Below are 22,507 nucleotides of genomic sequence, written 5' to 3'. Positions count from 1 at the left end.
GTTTCTCACACACAGCTTGTAACACACTATCTGCTGCTGTTGCCTTTTTTAGTTGGCTGAGTGTTTCCTCGCTCAAGGAATCAGTGGCCTCCAAGGCATACACAACTCTTTCATCACAGGGGTTCTCGTTAATGTTTTCACCTTCTCTGCTTGCCGTGGCGCGTGAGAGTGCGTCGGCAATGTACATGTGCTTGCCTGGTGTGTATGTTACGTGTAGATCATACCTCTGCAGTTGTAGAAGCATTCCTTGCAGCCGCGCAGGTGCTTTGCTCAGCGGCTTGCGCACGATGACCTCCAGAGGCTTATGATCGGACTGCACGGTTACTGGTCTGCCGTAGACATACTAGTGGAATCTCTTAGCAGCAAACACTATGGCCAGCAACTCTTTCTCTATCTCCGCGTACCTCTTTTCTGTGTCGGTGAGCGCCCGTGAGGCATAGCACACTGGGCAGCCGTCCTGCAGCAGACAGGCTCCCAGTCCGTCTTTCGAGGAATCAGCTTGTAGAGTCAGCGGCTGCTTGTGATCATAGTACCTCAGCACTGGAGCTTGTGTGAGGGTGGTCTTCAGTGTCTGTAGTGCTGAGCTGTGGTGTGGGCACCACTGCCACACTATATCCTTCTTAAGCAGCTGTCTGAGGGGTGCTGTGAGTGAGGCTTCATTTGGTATGTACTGCGCCAGGAATTTTGTCATTCCCAGCAGACGTTGGAGACTTTGTTTGTCTTCTGGGGTTGGCATATCGACAATTGCTTTGATCTTTGTGTCGTCAGCCCTTTGTCCTGCTGCCGTGATGATGTGTCCCATATACTTTACTGTATCAATTTTGAACTGGAACTTGTCTTTGTTAAACTTCACATGTGCAGTCTTTGCTCTCTCTAACACTTTCTGCAGGATGTCATCATGTTCCCTCTCCGCTGACGCTGCGATGATCATGTCGTCTGCTATGACAAACACACACGAGATGTCGCCGAAGGTCTCAGAGTTCTTCTGTTGGAACACTTCGCTGGCAGACCTGATCCCGAATGGGAGTCTGAGGAAGCGGAACCGGCCCCACGGCGTATTGAAGGTGCATAGCTTAGACAATGGCTCGTCTAGCTTGATCTGCCAGTATCCATCCTTCTCATCTAGGATGGAGAAGATGGATTTTCCTGCTAATCTGCTGCGTATGTCTTCCGGTGTAGGAATGGAATAGTGCTGACGCTTAACTGCCTCGTTCAGGTTGCAAGGATCCAAACATACCCTTAGCGCGCTGTTCTTTTTCTTTGTAGCAACAAGACTGTTCACCCATTCTGTCGGTTCATTGACAGGGGTTATCACTTTTCTGTTCTGTAAGTCTTTGAGTGTCTCTCTCAGTGGGTCCATGATGGAGAGGGGCACATTTCGGCATGCATGAATCACAGGCGTGACGCTGGGGTCAATGTGTATGTGATGAACACCGGGGAACTCTCCCAATCCAGTGAAGACTTCTGCATACCTCTGTAGCATCTCTTCTTTGGTAGCTGGAGCTTTTCCTGGTTGCGGGGATCTTGCTGTGAGTGCCTCAACTCTTCTCACCAGCTGCAGCTCCTCACATGCATCTCGACCCAGAATCGGCTTGTTGGCCCGGCTTGACACGTGAAAGTCCAGCATAGCTTTATGTTTGGTCGTCCTGCATTCTAGAGATGCAACACCATCTGGGGGTAGGCGGGCTCCACCAAATGCAATTAGGACAGTCTCTGTGGGCCGTAGCTGAATGGGACCAGGTAACTGCCGGTACATGTGCATGGGAAGTACATTTGCATCGGCGCCTGTGTCCAGCTTGAAATCAATTGCTACGCCTCTGACTGTGGCTGTTTCATGCTTGGTGAGCTCCTTTCTTTTTGTATTTTCCAATCATGCCTATGTATAAGGAGTCAACTTCACTCTCCAAATTATGTATTGTCTTTGTCTTGTAGTTGCTGCTTTTCTCAGTGCCAGCTTTACAAACCTTAGAAAAATGGTTGTTCTTACCACATTTATGGCACACTGCACCATAAGCTGGGCATTGACGAGGCTCATGCTTGTTTCCATATTTATTGCAGACAGTTGTTGTTACATGCCTCTTGCTGCTTGTTTTGCTCACGTTCCAGTTGCCCGTGCGTGTTTGCCCTGTTGCTTTCCTTAAAGCATCTACTGAGGTGTCTTGGACAACCTGTGACGTCTGCATCGCTTGTATTTGTGACTTAGCGAGCTCTGCTGATCTGCATGTGTCCATGTCTCTGCGCAAAGTGAGCTCATTATCACGCAACAGTCTCTCCTTCAGACGAATATCGTTTATGCTAAACACTAATTTATCCCTAATCATGTCATCTTCATTTCTGCCAAACTCACAGTCTTTGCTCTTCTGGCGTAGCTCTGTGATGAACCTGTCCACCGATATTCCTGCTGACATCGCGTGCGACCAGAATTGATGGCGTTCGAAAACCACGTTCTTTCGAGGGCTGCAGTAGTCCGTGAAGGCTTGGAGAACTTCCTCCATCGTTACGTCGTCGTCTCCATCTGGGATGATGGTAAGTGTGTTGTACACTTCCGGCGCCTCCTCGCCGACAGTGTGGCGCAGAATGGCTATTTTAACCGTCTCTTCCTTATCCAACGCACCGGAAGCGGTCATATACAGATGGAAACGTTGTTCCCATCTTCTCCAGTTTTCAGCTATATTCCCGGTAAGTATCAGCGGTGGTGGCGGCTTGAACTGCTCCATGTTCGCACGTGGTAGCACTTTTTTTTTTTTTTTCAAGCTAACTTCTAAAATACCGTCCTCGAATTATTCCGTAACTCCGTTTTCTGACACCATGTTGTATCTTTATGCTACTAGTATAGTACACTGTTATAGCTGTACTAATCGTGGGTTAACTAACTCACCGTTAGTCACAAATGCACGGAGACGAGGATGCGGTACAAGTCACTCTTTTACCGGGCTAGTCACGCTACATGTCCATCGTCACAGACCAACACCATCGAGCACCGAGTGCTCGATCCAATATACCACAATTGTCACACACGCACACACACACACAGGTGCTCACTGCACACTCACACACATCATCAAGCAAATGTCCATTCTACACATGCTGCTATTAATAGCCCCTTTGCTCACACACCACTCCCTGTTCATCGTTAGGTGAGCACACACAGGTTGTCCTCAGCAACTGTCCATCTACATTGCGATAGAGAGAAGGAGGAAGAGCGAGACAGGAAGGACCAGTAGATTCATCTCAGTGTTCGACCTCTCATGAACGCTGCTGCTTTACTGTTTTATTGTATGTTTCATAACCCTTTGCTTGCTCTTGTTTGTGTCAGCACTGCAGGAGATCAGCCACTGTGACGACTGTGGCCTCCACATGGCTGTGAAACCAGCTCTCTTTAGGCCTGACAGGACTCTTTTGCTTAGTGTGCTTACATTGCTGAACCTATAAGTATGGGACATATTTAACCTGATGATGGTGCTAGATGAAAAGTCAGCGGATCACCAGTTCACAAGTCATCCTGAGTGGGACAGAAAATTTCCCAGCGATCGATCCAAAAGTCTCAAAACTACAAATGTCAACCTCATGGTGGCGCTAGAGGTGAAGTCAGGGGATCACCAAGAGTCTTTAGGATCCATCCTCTTGAAACCACCAATGTTTGGACAACATTTCATGGCAATCCATCCAATAATTGTTAAGATATTTCAGTATGGAACAAAACAACAGAGCCATATATCATTTTAATGAATCCAAAAACTACACTTCATTTCTCTCAAAGTAAATAGTTCATTACACACTCTAATGTACTATACACAAATAAGGTCATGTGTAAGTGTTTATTAATGAACACGTGTCAATGAATATAACTTCATAACAACTTATAACAACATGTATTATTACATGTTTTAAAATATTGTCACTCATTATCTATTTATACACCAGCATTGAGGATATATCTCCTTACAATTACATTATAGTGTTCTGTAACCCTGTCAATTTTGCCAAAAATAAATACTTAATGGGGCATTGCAATAGAAAATGTTACATCAAATCTATTAATTTAGTATTATGTGTATACAATATATATATATAAGAAAACAGTAATTATGCTCCTGTCGTCCTCATAAATGTTGTAATATAACAACACACACCTCCGGAGAAGAGCACCAGCTCCAACGATCAAAAGAAGAGAAACAGTTTGTGGCTGATCTACCAGGATATAACTGGTTCCTCTGTTGATTTTCTCTTTTCTCTCTGTGTTGATTCTTTTTTCCGACAGCGCAAGTGCCCATCCTTCCACCTGCTCTTCTTCTCCTTCCCTCCTCCTCCCCCAGCTGTCCTGTGGGATGTGATGATGCTCTGACAGGCTTGGCGTCTGTTCTTGGAGGTGCTGGTATTTCCGTGCCACAGCGGCGGGGGCTGCTCCAGGAATAGTGCCGGAGTTGTAGTGTGTAGTGTGGGAGTGGGATCTGGGAAAGGCTGGGATGGTTTGAGAGCTGTGAGATTTTAAGCCATTGTGTAGACACAGGAGGGAGACCAGGGAGCATTGCGTAAGTCGCTCACTCACGTATACATTTGATGAGCAGTACTATCTCAGTCGTCAGAGCCAGGGTATTTAAAGATGTGAGCGTGTGTTGGCATGGTACGTGGGGTGTATTTATTGTGCGTGTTTATTTACAAGCTGTGAAGATGGCTAATGATTTGTAATGCAAAGAGCAACATTTGCCTTACAGCAGCATCCTGCTCTTTCTATATTTATGTTTAGAAAGCAGATCTTTAAATGTGTTATGGTCAGTGGTGACCAGATGTTTCATCTGAGCCACATAAATATTACAGTGATGTAACATCTCACTGAAGCTCCTTTTCACTTTGTCCAACTTCATGACATGAATACACTTGAGGTAATTAGACAGCAACAAAAGATCTTTGAGGTTAATTAGATTTTTAGCCTTTTCTATTTCCCACCTGTGTACTCGGTTTTGTCTGTTTGCATGTATAAAATTCTGTCTGATTGGAGTCTTTTTTTATACAGAATAAACATCTAAACCTGTGCAACAGCCTCTTAGCTCTAAATAAATACCTCAACATTATATAGTAAGTACCGATGCACCAATATAACTTTTTCTTTACTGATAACGATACCTTGATACTGACCAATCTGATACCTGTGCTCCCTTTTCCCCAAATTACGAATCTGTATACCTCAAAGTGTTAAATTCACAGGATAATTTTAATGTGAATTTACATGAGGCCATGGATGAAAAGACACTTCCTTGATGACATTATCAAGGAAATTGGATTTAATGCCGATTGGTCACGTCACCTGATCATCTTTCAACAAGGTCAGTATCTGCACCAATAGGGTATCAGATTGGTTCGTGCTATAAACTACACTGCACATATTTAAGAAAACTTAATACAGTTTAATCAACCAAATCAATGGGACACTTAAACTGTGGAAATAACAGACTCTTTGCATGTAACTCATTGCTCCTAAAACTAAAACTAATAATTTGGATTAAAAGGATCATCAACTAACTTCTGCTCCCGCTGGTAACTCATAATCTCCATTTTTAGAAGCCTATCACGTGATGATACATTATTAAAACCATTTTAATGTCTTTTTGGATATCCTACAAACTGAATGTCTGTCTCAGCAGGGTGTTTCTTTTCAGAGTCTCTGCCAGTCTACAGACTGAAGATCCCAGCCAGCCCTCTAAAACTGATCTCAGCAGTCACTTTACAGTAAACTGTCTTCTAAACCTCTGAGACAGAAGTGCTGGATGTCACACTCCTGTCTGAAAGTCTTTGCTGACCAGCTGGCCCCCATCTTCACAGATCTTTACTAGATCACTGCAGCTGACGTCGCTTCCTACTTCAAAGGCTCCACTATCATCCCGGTCCCATAGAACCCCTCCATCACAAGATTAAATGACTACAGACGCTTGCGCGTTTTTCTCACATGTATGATTTTCTGATACTTTCATTTGATTGAAGTCCGCGAAACCCCCCTCCGGAGAACGGCCGGTCAACGCGGAAGTACCGCATCCAAATGTCGGAACACTTTCTTTGGCTAGAGTGGTTTGAGTACTTTCTCCAGCCGAAGTACAGGACATCCAGCCCCCATAATGTAAGTGCACGGCATAAGTGCAGCGTTCCATTTTTGGACACTTTCATCGGATTGACATATGTGAAATGTCACCGGAGAACGCCCGCTCAACGCGGAAGTACCGTATCCAAATGTCGAACACTTCCTTTGGCTAAAGTGGTTTACTGGTACGCGTTTGAGTACTCTGGCAGCAAAGAGTAGACAAGAGAAGCCCATGTTCTGAAGAACCGTTCATGTTCTGAAGAACATTCTGAAGAACCCGTTCATGTTCTGAAGGATATTCTGAAGAACCCGTTCAACCGTTCACATTCTGAAGAACCTGTTCATGTTCTGAATAACATTCTGAAGAACCCGTTCAACCGTTCATGTTTAGAAGAACCGTTCATGTTCTGAAGAACCCGTTCATGTTCTGAATAACATTCTGAAGAACCCGTTCAACCGTTCACATTCTGAAGAACCTGTTCATGTTCTGAATAACATTCTGAAGAACCCGTTCAACCGTTCATGTTTAGAAGAACCGTTCATGTTCTGAAGAACCCGTTCAACCATTCATGTTCTGAAGAACCGTTCATGTTCTGAATTGTTCTTAATAAAAATTGAGAAGATTGGATCAGTTGTACTTTTTTGTGGAATACTTGATGCGGCCCAGCCTCACCTAGACTCTACCTCCAGCGGCCCCCACGTAAGTTTGAGACCTCTGAACTAAAGGGAACCTCCTACCAAACAGCCCTGGTTCAAACAGTGTAATCGGTGGTGCACATGGCTCACTGGTCAATTTATATTTAAAAATGGCTCCCACACTGCCGATTAAGTACACTTTTTTAAAAGTAATAAAAAAAGTTATAAAGCTGGATTTATTGTTTCCCTTTAGAATTATGATTCAAGTGAGTGGCAAGACACAAAGACACAAAACACTTGACGATTCAACAGTGGAACAGCCCTAAACCCACAAGGACTTTGCAGGAGCGCACCTCAAAGTCTGTGAGTCCGTGAGGGTGGAGAGTGATATTGAGCCCAGGTCTCAATGCAGAAATCACTACACCATCATAGCTTCTTTACTTCTTATATTCTAAAATCACTAACTGCAATATTAATAGTTTATATAATACAAGATCAATACATGGCGTTCATGTAATCGATACAATATTGCCACACAAAATATAGTGATATATATATATATACATATACACATATACTATGTGTATCCATGAAATGGATACACATAGTATATGTGTATATGTATATGTAAATGCTCAGCGCATCGCTGCAGCTCGTCATAACAACAACAGTCCCCAAGAGCGAGATGGTGGCAACGAAAGTAGGAACTGTTACAGCTGCCCCACCACCCTCTACTCTTCCTGCTGACTCCACTCCCCAAAACCGGACTGGTACACCTTTTATTACCTCCATTAGTCCCTACCGCATACCCACTGCAGCACGCTCAGTGGCATATCCCGCTGCTGCTAACCATAATAATTTGATTAGAGTTCCCCTGTAACATCCCTCACTACCTCCAATTAATAGGAATCTTGCAAATGTTGGTCTTTTAAATATCAGATCACTAAATAATAAGTCTTTTTTATGCCACAATTTTATTACTGATAACAAACTGGACTTTTTTGTCATCACAGAAACTTGGTTATCTGAGGGAGATTGTAGTCCTCTTATAGAGGCAACCCCCCCTGATTTTACCCACCTTCATCAACCCCGGCTTTCAGGCAGAGGAGGGGGGGTTGCTATTATTCATAGAAAAGGTTTCAAATGCTCTCCCATCTCACATGGTAACTATACATCTTTTGAACATCTTGGTGTTATGGTTAACTCTAAAGACCCTGTCATAATTGTTATAATCTACAGACCGCCAAAGTCTAACAGTATTTTTATCCAAGAGTTTGCCGAACTTTTAGCCTATTTTATGTCACAATATGACAAAATTCTTATTTTAGGGGATTTTAACATACATGTCTGCTGCCCGTCTCAGACTCTTGTCAAAGATTTTATGGACACTTTGGAATCTTTTAACCTCACTCAGGCAATACAACAGCCGACACATTCAAAGGGTCACATCCTCGACCTCGTCCTGTATAATGGTCTCAGCACCGAAAACTTTAAAATTAAGGATATCTGTGGGTCTGATCACAAAGCAATTTTATTCAGTGTGGTTTTATCCCAACTTCCCACAACTCACAGTACACCTGCCCGTTGCCGGGTTTTTAATTCCATGTCTGCTAGCAAATTTTCAGAGCGTTTTACTGCTGCTTCTTTAACTGCTTTTAATCCACATTCTGGTACTGAGGAGCTGGTCTCTCTTTTTAATCATACCTGTCAGACTGTCCTGGACTCTGTTGCCCCCTACAAGGTCAACAAGTTAAACAGAACACCACAGCCCTGGCTAAATGAATCCACCAAAGAACTTAAGAGAGACTGTAGGAGAAAGGAACGAAAATGGAAAAAAACTGCCCTCCACATATTTTATAATATTTGGAAAGAGGCAATGAATAACTATCAAAAGGCAGTTAAAGAATCAAAAAACTATTTCTTCTCCAATTTAATTCTAAACAATCATTCAAACCCCAGAGTCTTATTCAAGGTCATAGACAAGGTCATAAACCCCTCCCCCTGTCATTTTATTGATGCCTCACAAGAGATGTGTGAGAAGTTTTTACATTATTTTAATAATAAGGTCAATGAAATAAGACAACAAATTACCCCCCCCCCAACCAAAGTTTTACATACCAGTAGGGACATTCAAAACTATTTCAGTCATTTTCAGCCTGTATCATAGCCCTTTTTATCCCAACTTATATCACACATGAAATCAGCCACATGCAGCTTTGATTTTATTCCTACTAAATTTCTCAAAGAGGTTATTGGCACTGTAGGGCCCAGTATTTTATTAATTATAATTAGCTCCTTAGCAAGAGGTACTTTCCCATCGATTTTTAAACATGCAATCGTACAACCTCTTTTAAAAAAACCTAAGCTTGATCCTTCTGTTGTTTCCAATTTTAGGCCAATTTCAAAACTTCCATTTTCATCAAAGGTTTTAGAAAAAGTGGTTTCAACACAACTCCTACCTTTTATGAATCATAATAATATATTTGAGAAATTTCAGTCAGGTTTTAGAGCACTTCATAGCACAGAAACTGCCCTCCTCAAGGTAAATAATGACCTCCTTTTGGCAGCAGACAGGGGGGAGAGCGCCGTTTTTTTAGACCTTAGTGCAGCTTTTGATACTGTAGATCACGCTATTTTAATCGATCGCCTCAAAACCTGGGTTGGCATCAAGGACACTGCACTTGGCTGGTTTTATTCTTACCTTTTAGAAAAATCGTACTCGGTCACCATAGGTAATCACTCGTCTACCACGACTCACATTACCTGTGGTGTACCACGAGGTTCAATTTTAGGTCCACTTTTCACATGACTCCAGTCCTGGCCTCTAACAGACGGCATCACATGACTCCAGTCCTGGCCTCTCCACTGGCTCCCTGTTCGTTTTAGAATTGATTTTAAGATTTTGCTGCTCACTTTTAAAGCACGCCTGGGTCTGGCCCCAAGCTACATCATTGAAATGTTAGCCCCATATGAGCCAGCTCGCAGCCTTAGATCCTCTGGTGGGGCCCTTCAAGGCCCTTCTGGCCGTTCCAAAGTCAAGGCTTAAATCAAAGGGTGACCGTGCTTTTGCCATCAGAGCCCCTCGACTTTGGAACAACCTACCTGAGGGGATAAGACTAGCAGAATAAGTAGCTTCTTTTAATTCACTTCTTAAAACCCATTTTTATAGAACTGCTTTTCCCCTTGTTTCCCCTATTTTAGTTTGTCTGTTCTGCTTTATTTTGTATTTGTAATTTTCTATTCCTCTATTGTGTTCATTGCCTCATGTATTTTCTGAAATGTTTACTTGTATTTATGTTATGTTTTTACCTTGCTTATATGTAGAGCACTTTGTAAACTCTGTTTTTAAAGGTGCTATATAAATAAATGTATTATTATTATTATTATTATTATTTCCCCCAACCCCTAGACACACCGGTAATCGACCTCATCGGGGGCAGTGACGGGAGATTGACAGTGAACTTCAGGAGTACCCCAACACTGGCCCCATAGTAATGGGTATTTTATATATTCTTAGTATGTAAATCATATTCTGCCCTGCAGAGATGAGGAAGCATATTGCATACAATCCCCCGTACCTTTTGTCAAAGAAACAATCACTTGTGGAGACAGATTATAACAAAGGACAGGACAGAGACTGTTCAGTGTTATAATTCCCAAGATCTTTGAATACTCATCATCTGACCTGATTATTTGGTTGCTCATCAAAGGATCTGAAGACAAATGTCTCCTCCTGAATCCCCCTTCTTGTTTCTCTTAAATACATATGTGTCTGTGGATTGACTCTTCAGTGCACCCTTGGCAGACTCCTGAGGGACTCTGTGTAACGGTGACTCTTCTTACAAGAATAAATGATTTCATAGACAAGTTCTGGTTCTTCGATATTCGTCATTTCAGCTTTAAAAGACTCAACACTGGGTGCGGACAAATTTTCACTGAAGAACTCAAGTGGACCTCCAACATAAACGCCATCATGAAAAAGTCCTAGCAGAAGATGTACTTCCTGTTTAAGCTGAGGAGTTTTAACCTGCCTAAGGAGCTGCGCTGATTCAAGTCCACACCACAACAAACCACCATGTGCTTTAGATCCACCACCAAACAGGACAGAAACAGACAGCCCTCACTCCGTTCAGGACTTACACACTTTCAGAGTCAGGAAACAAAGCTTCACACTTGTGACACAACCTGTTGAAACATGTTCCTTATGTTAGGCGCTCCACCTTACACCAAGGTGTTTAAAAGGGCTGGACACGTTAAGGCGTTATTTATTTGGACTCTTAATCCAGAGGTGTTGACTAACTAAAGACCAATCTCTAGCCTTCCCTTCCTCTCTAAGATCCTTGAGAAAGTAGTCGCAAATCATTTGTGTGACTTTCTACATCAGAATAGTTTATTTGAGGAGTTTCAGTCAGGATTTAGAAAACACCACAGCACAGAGACAGCACTGGTGAAAATTACAAATGACCTCCTAATTTCATCAGATAAAGGACTCATCTCCGTACTGGTATTATTAGACCTTAGTGCTGCGTTCGACACCATTGATCATGACATCCTATTACAGAGACTGGATCAGTCGATTGGCATTTCAGGTACCGCACTAAGTTGGTTTGAATCCTATTTATCAGATCGATCTCAATTTGTATTTGTAAACGATGAAGCCTCAATGACCACCAACGTTAATCACGGAGTTCCACAAGGTTCTGTGCTTGGACTAATTTTATTTACCTTATATATGCTTCCTTTGGGCAACATTATCAGGAAACACTCTATAAACTTTCATTGCTATGCAGATGATACTCAATTATATCTATCGATCAAACCAGAGGAGACCAACCAGCTCGCTAAAATTAAAGAATGTCTTAAAGACATAAAAACATGGATGACCTGCAACTTCCTGATGTTAAACTCAGACAAAACTGAAGTTATTTTACTGGGCCCTGAACACCTCAGAGATCAATTATCTGGTGAGCCCAATATCACAAATTACAAATTGGCCTCAGAGGGCTTTACAATCTGTACACATACGACATCCCTGTCCCAGGACCTCACATCGAATCAGGAAAAACTCCCCAAAAATAACCTTTGACAGGGAACAAAGGGAAGAAACCTTCAGGAGAGCAACAGAGGAGGATCCCTCTCCCCGGATAGACAGAAGCAATAGATGTCATGTGTACAGAATAAACAGCATTTACAAAGTTACATAAACACATTACATGAATATGACAATGTATGAATGGAACTCCAATCCATGAAACAGAAGGAGGTAGAGAGGAGGGGGGGCGGGGCGCATCAGCAGGGCCAACGCGGGAGGCCGGCTCACCAGGCATCAGACACCGCCAGGTCCAATGGACCCTATGAGACGTGAAGTCACAACGACTCCGGGGAGGAAGCAGAGTTAATAAGGTGCAATGGAGAGATGTAAATTCATCCATAAGGAGAGAGAGAAGAGGAGATAGGTGCTCAGTGTATCCTAAAACATCCCCCAGCAGCCTATAAGCCTATAGCAGCATATCAAGGGGCTCGACCAGGGCAAACCTGATTCAGCCCTAACTATAAGCACTATCAAACAGGAAAGTCTATTCTTGAATGAGGTGACTGTGTCTGCCTCCCGGACTGAAAGTGGAAGCTGGTTCCATAAAAGAGGAGCTTGATAACTGAAGGCTCTTGCTCCCATCCTACTTTTTAGGACTCTGGGAACCACAAGTAGCCCCGCATTTAGTGAGCGCAGCTCTCTAGTGGGGCAATATGGTACTACAAGCTCCTTAAGATATGATGGTGCATCACCAATCAAGGCTTTGTAGGTGAGGAGAAGAATTTTAAATGTGATTCTTGACTTTACAGGGAGCCAGTGCAGAGCAGCTAATACAGGAGTCATGTGATCTCTTTTCTTAGTTTTCGTGAGTACACGAGCTGCAGCATTCTGGATCAACTGGAGGGATTTAAGAGACTTATTAGAGCAGCCTGATAATAAGGAGTTGCAGTAATCTAGTCTGGAAGTAACAAACGCGTGAACCAGCTTTTCTGCATCTTTTTGAGACAAGATGTGCCTGATTTTTGAAATGTTACGTAGATGAAAAAATGCAATCCTTGAGATTTGCTTAACGTGGGAGTTAAAGGAAAAGTCTCGGTCAAAGATAACGCCTAGATTCTATACAGTGGTGTTGGATGCCAGGGAAATGCCATCTACAGAAACCACATCACCAGATAATTGATCTCTGAGGTGTTCAGGGCCCAGTAAAATAACTTCAGTTTTGTCTGAGTTTAACATCAGGAAGTTACAGGTTATCCATGTTTTTATGTCTTTAAGACATTCTTGAATTTTAGCGAGCTGGTTGGTCTCCTCTGGTTTGATCGATAGATATAATTGAGTATCGTCTGCATAGCAATGAAAGTTTATGCAGTGTTTCCTGATAATATTGCCCAAAGGAAGCATATATAAGGTAAATAAAATTAGTCCAAGCACAGAACCTTGTGGAACTCCGTGATTAACGTTGGTGGTCATTGAGGCTTCATCGTTTACAAATACAAATTGAGATCGATCTGATAAATAGGATTCAAACCAACTTAGTGCGGTACCTGAAATGCCAATCGACTGATCCAGTCTCTGTAATAGGATGTCATGATCAATGGTGTCGAACGCAGCACTAAGGTCTAATAATACCAGTACGGAGATGAGTCCTTTATCTGATGAAATTAGGAGGTCATTTGTAATTTTCACCAGTGCTGTCTCTGTGCTGTGGTGTTTTCTAAATCCTGACTGAAACTCCTCAAATAAACTATTCTGATGTAGGAAGTCACACAACTGATTTTCGATTACTTTCTCAAGGATCTTAGAGAGGAAGGGAAGGTTAGAGATTGGTCTGTAGTTAGCCAACACCTCTGGATTAAGAGTGGGCTTTTTCAGGAGAGGTTTAATTACAGCTACTTTGAAGGAATGTGGTACATGCCCTATTAGCAAAGACACATTAACAATATCCAGCAGAGAGGTGCCAATTAAAGGCAACACGTCTTTAAGCAGCCTCGTTGGGATGGGGTCTAAGAGACAGGTAGACGGTTTAGAAGTAGAAACCGTTGAAGACAATTGGTCTAGGTTAATGGGAGAAAAGCTATCCAAATATACACCAGGGCATACAGCCGTTTCCAAGGCCACTCCTCTTGATGACAGATCGGCAGTAGTTGAGGGCAAGAGATCATCAATCTTGCCTCTAATAGTTAACATCTTTTCATTGAAGAAGTTCATGAAGTCATTACTATTGAGGTCTATAGGAATACAGGTCTGAGGAGTGTATGAGACGTATCAAGATGCACCGTCATCAGGAGAATACACAACTTCTATGAAACGAAGCAGACTACAAAGATGGCGGTGTTACAACGTGCACCAGCTGTTGCTCTCACTGAAGGCGACTGGACATCTCTGGGTACCACAGTTATCTCAGAGTCACAGTTCATTATATTGATGAACTGGGAGCTGCATTCACATGCTTTGGCTGTCATGGCAACAGAAGACAGACATGCTTCAGAAACGTGGGCGGAACATTGTATTCATGTTGCACAGCAGTGGTCCTTTATAATAAAGTCAGAACACTTAGCGGTGACAGAAATATGATTGCAGTGCGTTTGACAAAGTCCTGAACAAATGCAGAAAAGTTTTGGGCCACTTAAACTCACTGTTGGTACCTGTTCAACCTATATTTATCTTTCTTTGACTGAGATTCTCTAAAGGAAATCAACAGGCTGTAAAGACTAAAAGGTCCCTGCTCAGTAAATTCCAGCTGTGTACTTTCTTTAGTGCTAGACCATTTAACATCACAAAGACAAATGTTTCTTCTGGTACCTGTTCAGAAAAAAAAGAAAACAGATTTATATTCTGTATGTTAACTTGCAGCGTGGGTTCTCTCCGGGCTCTCCGGCTTCCTCCCACGGTCCAAAGACATGCTGCAGGTTAATTGATCTCTAAATGTCCCATAGGTGTGAATGTGAGAGTGAATGGTTGTATGTCCCTACATGTGCCCTCGATGGACTGGCGGCCTGTCCAGGGTGTCCCCTGCCTTCGCCCTATGTCAGCTGGGATAGGCTCCAGCGCCCCCGTGACCCTAATGAGGATAAGCGGTATTGAAAATGGATGGATGGATGTTAACTTGCTGTTGCTCTGATAGTGCCTGTTATATTGTTCTGATAACATTACTTTAAAGTAAAAAGTTTTTAATTCATTATTGAATGTTGTGCATAATGCGATTAATCGCTGTTAATCACAGAAAAATCATGCGATTAATCGATTAAATTTGTTAATCTTTGCCCAGCACTAGTTTCAATGCACATGTGCATATCATCTGTCACTGTCAATATAAATCCTAATAGAACTTGACTTGTACAGAGATGTTATATTTTCTTTTTAATGTCGGTCATTGGTGCATTTTAAATAAATGTTTATAATGTTAAATTATATATATATATATATATGTATTTATATACACTTTTTCACGTCTGTGTAACATACCTGTCTACACTATATCTTTAGTTTTCTAGCTTTATTTTCCTTGTCCCCTTGCATTTTCCTTGCCCCCTTGCATTTTTTGTGGAGATGATTATAATTCTTTGTATGTACCAATCAAAAGGGATTCTGCTTTAAATATGTGAAAACAGCGAACAATATAAATAATAATGCACAACAAGGAGACATAAACATGCTGAAAACCAGTCTACGCGTGCACACCTGAACATCAAATTGCTGCCGTCAGTCGTTCGTGTGTTACTCAAATGTCACACAGCAATTGAAATTATGCTCATTACTCGAATTTCGTCACTGTGCGTCATGCTCAAGTTGTGGTTTCAAGCACCTCATAACTATTTACATAAAAATAGATAGACATAGAGAAGAGAGGAAAGATATGAATGAGAATGAGGAGCACAGAACAAAAGGAGAGGATGCGTAGATGAGGAGCACTGCGCGAGCAGAGAAGGCCGGTGAGAGGAGATGGTGGGGACGTGTGCAGTACACACAGTCCTCTCTTCTACCCCCATATCTCTCTCTGTCTCAATCCCTCTTCCTCACCCACTCACTCCCTTTGTTCCTACTTCTTATTGGTCCCTGAAAAAATAGGGCAGCCCTTATGTAAGGGCGAGAGAAGAAGTGTGGAGGGCGAAGGAAAAAGGTCTTCTGGATAGAAACAAGCAGAGAGAGACTGAGTGGGGGAAATAATGAAGAACAATTTTGAGGTACTTTGACGTTCTTTACTTGAGTATTTCATTTCATTCTACTTTACGTCTACATCACTGGGCTGCATTATAAATTATGTACATTTTATTCAATGATATTTATTGCGGGACTTTTATTCAGCCACTCAAATAAAACATACTTTTGTCACTAGCTGAACTGTGTAGTAATTGAAAGTGTTTTTACTGTTGGAATTTATGTGTAAAAGGACCATAATGTCTGCGTGGTTCATTAGAATAAAGCTGAGTCAGCACTCTAAACTCACTGCTATTTGCTTTGTTTGAGTAAAAAGCACAAAATAAACCAATCTGCTACTGGCACATGTATATTTCATAAAATCAATGACTTTTAAATTCCATTAAGTTGCTTCAGTTTCAGGGTCCTGGTATTGTCCGTATACTGCCTCACTGTTATGACTTCCTGGGACACTTGACACCTGTGCTTTTACGACTATGACAAGAAAGTGGACTAATATGTTTTAAATGTATGAAATTAGTGTAATTTGATGTTTAACACTGTATTTAATGACGGCATTGACTAAATATACTGAGTTACTCTGCACCTCTGATCTCACCCTCATTCTCCCTTCCTATCTCTGGCAATTTGCCTCTGACTGGCAGCGAGCCCGTTGAAAGTAGGCTAGGATTGACGCGCTTCTTGAGCCTGACTCACAGAGAGCTGTGGAATACTGAAACCCACTGATTGTATTTAACTTTAGGCATTTGACTCCCATGCAGTGGATGATACAATAGAGCCATTCACTCTGCTTTCTGCACCTCAATGCTGACGTTTCTGGCTGCACTTACTACAAAAAGAAAGGATGCCAATTGTTCTGACGCTGTCAACAATTTCAAAGATGATTATTTACAGGCATTGGCAATATATCAGACACTAAAATTAGATTATCCTACTTGTGGTCGCACACTTGTGGGTTTGGGATGACAGCAAACAAACGGAAGTACATCATCTTAATTTTCCACCCTGATACAATTTCTTAAACGGAACTGCCGAAGAATGCAGCATTAATTTCAGTGTAAATTGACAATAAAGTTGTATTGTAATAACCTTTCTCTCACACACAGCTTTTCTTCATTTGTGTTTCATCAAGTGCTGTTAAGGGCTTATTTACAGTAGGTCAGCTGTGCCACAGTCAACCACAGCCTCACTCACCTATTGAAGAGGGCTGATATCGCTCTGCTGGGTGAAAATAGATGACGTGTCAACATTTATGGTCTCAAAAGAGCCCACAACCAAAGCTGTGACGCATGCACTCTTCTCCGCAGATCACTCTAAATGATTGCTGTGCGTGTGTGGGTTCATGTAAACACACAAGCTCGTTATTTAACTAGAGAGTCACAAGGACTGCGCAGAATAAACACAAGTACATTAACGTAAACAGGACAATAGGGAACTGCTAGGGAGCTGTGTGCTGAAGCAGGGAACAAGAAAAACTGGAAAGTCACATGTGTAAACAACGTAACCGGCTCTTCACATAGACACTGAAAGGGCCACGTGAATTTCCCTTTTCACTCACCATGAGTGTTGTGGTCTTAACGGTCGATTGAGAGGTCCCGGAGGCTTAAGGGGTGACGGGGATGCTGCTCCAGGACATCTTATATTTTTCTTTATTTTATTTGAGTAGACGATCTAATAATAACAATTCCTTAAATATATGCATACTGACCTTAGCAGAACGAATGTCAGGTATTATGTACCTTTTTATATGGCATGAACTGCAAACTGCCCCGAAGCATTGGTCTCTTTAAAAACCTTGCCCCCCAATTGGGGTGAAATGTACAGATTATTGTTAACATGAGCAAATATATTGATGTTATATACATCAAATTAAACAACAGAACTTGGGCTACAAGAACTCAAACACCAACTAAAAGAATTATTAAAATATCATAATCATAATTTTGTCAGGAGTCAGCCCACTCAGCACGTTTTCGGGACTAGCAACCCATAGCTGGGTGCTATTAAAAAAAGCCAGACAGCAAAAAGCAAGAGGATTTAACACAGATTCTAAACATCTTTACAAAATCATTCTGCACCAAAGCATCACCGAGATATGAGCCAAAGAACACGGCAACATGAATTGCTTTAGCCCTTACAGTCACAAATGCTGCTTACCGTTGTTAATTAGAAGAAGAAAAACGATTTTTTTTTTTTAAAGCCAAAAACTGCTGTATTTGGATGTAATGAACACCATAAGTAATATACAAGTTAAATATATGGTTTGGTACATGAGAAAATTCAAATTGCACAGATGGTGCCCAAATGCCCATTTGGCCTAAATTCTCTGTACTAAAACCTCTCTAACTTTGTTCTGCTTCACAAAGTCAAACTTTGCAGCGAGACTGTTCACATATTGTGCTATGATTTGGGTTTAGGCCTTTGCACTGCATCCTTCCAAGAGATAATCATCCTGAAATTGCTTTTTTTCCCCTAGGTGAACCTGAAACTTCTATTTTTGCTGTGTTTCATCTTTATTTACTCTTAACCAGTAACAAATATACTATTTTTACACATCTGAACAAAAGCTCACATGTGTTGCCTACATCACATTATTCAAATAGCCTTTGTGATTGCAGAGATACACCATTTTTAGTTTGGGTATGTTATCTCGAGCAGAAACCTAAAAAATAGGTTGGTTTTTAAAAGGTTTAAGACTGTAATTGTTTTATTAACTCTACCGGTCCCTTGATGGTCAGTTGTCTGGTCTTATGTTGAAGTCAAGTCTCTCTTGAAAAAGAAATGTTAATCTCTGTAAGAGTCCCGGATTAAATAAAGTTAAATAAATAAAATGAGTCATCCTTTGGTACAGAGTGAGAAGTTTATATATCCAAAAGAAAACTGAAATGATGAGGGCATCAGGTCTCCGCCCTGTCTCCTAAAAACGATGTTCCTATACATCAATGCATTGTGAATTAAGTTCAGATGGAAACGTATCCTACGTTTGCTTTTGACATATCACAAATCATGGAGAGTGAGGAGGTCTGGGTGGTAGGTGCATCAACAAAACACAGATTTCACCCAGTAGTGCATGTCCCGTGAACCAAGAACATTTGTTGCATTTTTGTTTTAGTTCAATCTTGTAGTCATTTTTAACCATGATGTTTTTTTACTAAATCTAACAAAGTAATATTGTAGCGTACTTTGTTTGGTTTCAATTATAATGTTAACCAAGTATAGGAAATACTTTTCCAAACTAAATTGAGAGTGCAGTTGCATGGAAACGTAATTTTGTGCTGGTCAGGATGCTTCACACACACCTGAGTGCTGAGTGTACTGCCCAGTGGTTAAATGAGCCCAGAAGGGCACCAGAAAATGAATGGATGAAACAACTTCTCAACTCTGCAACTACTATTTCTCATGAAATAATTATTTTAATGACTTAATTCTGCTCTTAATGAAAGATCCAATGGTTTGCACTTATTCCAAAAATGCTCATACGATAAAAGACACTGAGTCCAGTGAAGCATGTATTTTTCTTTTCACTTTATCATTTAAATACTACACAGGCTAGTGTATGAGCCCCATACACCGGGTGATACAAAATAACATGGCGCCTTACAATATAACAAAATCCAATGTGACACTACAACCTGTGACATCAAACTGCCATCTGTAATTGACCAAGTTCGAACAAAACATAATATTCTCACATTCCAGGGAACTAATTATAAGTGATGTATATATTTAGGAATCACATGTCTGTGTTTGTCTTGTAATTCAAGTCCATGACTTTGATCATTGGGGTCACAATAATAAAGAAAAAGCTATTAACTTTCTTTTTCAACATGCAGCTTATTTGAAATTTAAAAAAGAGTATGTCCCAAGTTCAAAAGTTTACAGTTCAATCTGAACTGAAATAATAAAATCAGCTCCACTTTTTAATTTCAACTTGAGCATTTCAGTTAATGCAGTACAAGCCATGTTTACATAGGCGTGCAGCATAAGCCTTCAACTTTGCCAAGAAAGAATTACTGGATTTAGAAGAGAATAGATGGGTTATTAAACGGTTATGGGGCCGACCTCAACCCCCACCTGACAGACCATGCAATAAAGAGCTTTAGGATTCTGAAAGTCAAGTTAAGCATCTTCTTTATAAACACTCTTGGTCTTGGATGTGTTGCTCTGACTGGCTTAGAACAGCTCAGAGTGAATACAGCAGACAAAGGCCGAAGCAAACTGTTGAGTGGCTGAGGGAAAAACTATGGTATGAGGGTATGAGACCTTTGGATTGGCTGGAGAGGGAAAAACGGTCCAATTTCTCTCAGTGAGCTGGGGAAAGCCTGTGAGACTTATGCAATGTTGTTGGGATACGGAGCCAAAAGGGGTGTAAACAACATTGTGCTGAAGTGGGACAGGCCTAACCGTTGCCTGGTAACAAATATTTTGAGCAGGAAGAACCGGCCCGCCTTCCAAAAGGAAACAGGGGCTGGCCTCATGAGCACACTGCAAGTTAGTGGCTTCCCGAAAATACGCTAAGAAACAGGGGCAAGCAAAACATCAAGGCATTAGACTACACCGCGTCTATTTTTGACCTGACTTGACCGGAGTCTAGACCACCACAACATGTGCACAAACAAACTCTCAAGGAACAGAAGAGTTTAGGGGAGGATTAAAGTATCAGTTCAACTCTATAACTGAATGTATTCATGACTAGTGCAGGGATGTAGGCAGCCTACACATAGCCTGTGATGAGACATAAAAAATACAACAAGCTGTCACACTGTAATCTGTATTTTACCCACAACGTCAAACTTTGCAAGCTTTCACATAAACTGCAGCTTGGGCGGTAGTAATCTTACTTGACAATTTGTAAGGGCTTTACATTTTGAGTGACTTCTTCTTTGTTTTAATCTGTTCTGAGGATTCTCTGAAATCAAGTGGACTATCTTTATTGAATTTAATTCAATACAACATAAAATGGCTTACCAAAATCTGCAAAACGGTATTTAGCTAGAACATAACTTAATTACTGACATCTTTCCACGACATTTCAGCTACAAGTAGCTACTCGTCCACCAAAACAAGTGTATTTTCTTACTCGCCTTGTTTTGACTTTTAATCTGTTTGTTAGCGACATGAAATGAAAGAAGTCTGCCTGTTGTGCTCAGTTCACGGATACTAGAGTCCCAACCAGATGCCTTTGAGTGGATGTTATGCGTTGCAACGCCAGCGCACAATTTGCATTGTACAGGTTACGACGAGGACACGAGACTTACGAGTTTGGTAAACGCGAACAACTTCTACATAACTTTCCATGAAGGTGCCCGACGTTACACGACAACAGCCGCTCACAGTTAAACTGCGTTAAAACATCAACAATAGTCTCAGTGTCCTCAGATATGCTGCTGTTCGCTGCGAAGAAGGAACCCGGAAGCCACATTGTGTTCTGTTGCCGTCTGTCACTCAGAGTCGGTTACCACGGAAACTTGTTGTTGGGCGGCACAACAAAAAAGACCAAGTTTATACGTTATTGCGTCAGAGGCGACGGCATCTCCATGGCGACAGAATCCGACACATATGCATTCGACCCGTTGACAGCACGTGGTCCTGGTTATTAGGTTATTGGGTTTATTGTCAATAGCTCCTCTTTACGGGGTGTAGCCGAGTGACTGGTGTGTTTGAACAGAGTAGGTGAAGCGTGTCACTGTGAAGTCCATTGAACCATCAGCAGGTATCAAATAGCGCTATTGGTCAATAATTCTGCGTGATTCCTTCCTGCCCTCCCCCATCACGTCCTGCTTATTATCGTGCGTTTCCCCGTGAATGTGGGCTGTTCGCCTGCGTTATCAGCCATTCACCTCAATAATTCCCCATCATGAACAACTTACATCGACGCAGTTAGTCACCCCGGTTCAAACAGCAGAGCGCCGGTAACGCCAGCGCGGACGGGACACCACGTCCTCCGTGTCTCCTGGTCTCTGACGTTGTTGAAGCTCTGAGTAACAACGTGTTATCCCCAACTCGTCCCTTTCTGCTCACGCCTTTTCACACATCGACTGTTGCTGCATATACCCTGCAGCGTGCCCGCCCCGTGAAATATTATTTGTCATCACAGCCAAAATGTAGGCTGCGTCTAAGCTTTTCATTCATAATTTGCCCCCTTGCCACATTCCCACATGATGTCCTCGTGTAGGCTATATAATAATGAATCATTTTCTGTTAAGCAGGGTGATGTTTGCTGTGAAAGGCGTCGATTTCCGTCACTGCTGCCCACTGTCAATGACAGAATTACACAGCTGTTTACCATTTTACTTAAAACAAATTGAATGGGGCTGGTGTTGCTGCTATGTGACACAGAGTATTAACATATATAATGATGTAGCTATAGGGGGAGATTGGGTGCATTTGTAACACATTAAGCGACAGTTACTTCTACTTGGCACCGGGCCTCACTTGAGGTTTAGGGAGTGTTCAGACGGTTCAGACTCAGAGGAAAAGGAGCCGTGAGCTCTCACACTCAGAGGAATCCCGAGGGCGTGTCCTGAGAAACTTTACAGCAGGGTTTCCCTTGTTGGTGGGATTCCGTACCGGAGTGACTTAGATTGCTCAGTGTGCAATAAGCCTTT

The 22,507-nt window shown here is 41.9% G+C and overlaps 1 long non-coding RNA gene across 1 annotated transcript; it reads right to left on the bottom strand.

Annotated features, from left to right (window-relative positions):
* Nucleotides 1-3,804: 3,804 nt before the first annotated feature.
* LOC117741843 lies at nucleotides 3,805-21,967 on the bottom strand. The gene is made up of 2 exons (XR_004610764.1): nucleotides 21,770-21,967; nucleotides 3,805-4,461 (listed from the first exon to the last, which is right to left on the bottom strand). It is a non-coding gene; the product is annotated as an uncharacterized LOC117741843 (long non-coding RNA).
* Nucleotides 21,968-22,507: the final 540 nt, after the last annotated feature.

Source organism: Cyclopterus lumpus, chromosome 13, assembly GCF_009769545.1.
Source record: "Cyclopterus lumpus isolate fCycLum1 chromosome 13, fCycLum1.pri, whole genome shotgun sequence".
NCBI classification, from domain to species: domain Eukaryota; kingdom Metazoa; phylum Chordata; class Actinopteri; order Perciformes; family Cyclopteridae; genus Cyclopterus; species Cyclopterus lumpus.
This window is presented reverse-complemented; position numbering and strand designations above follow the sequence as displayed.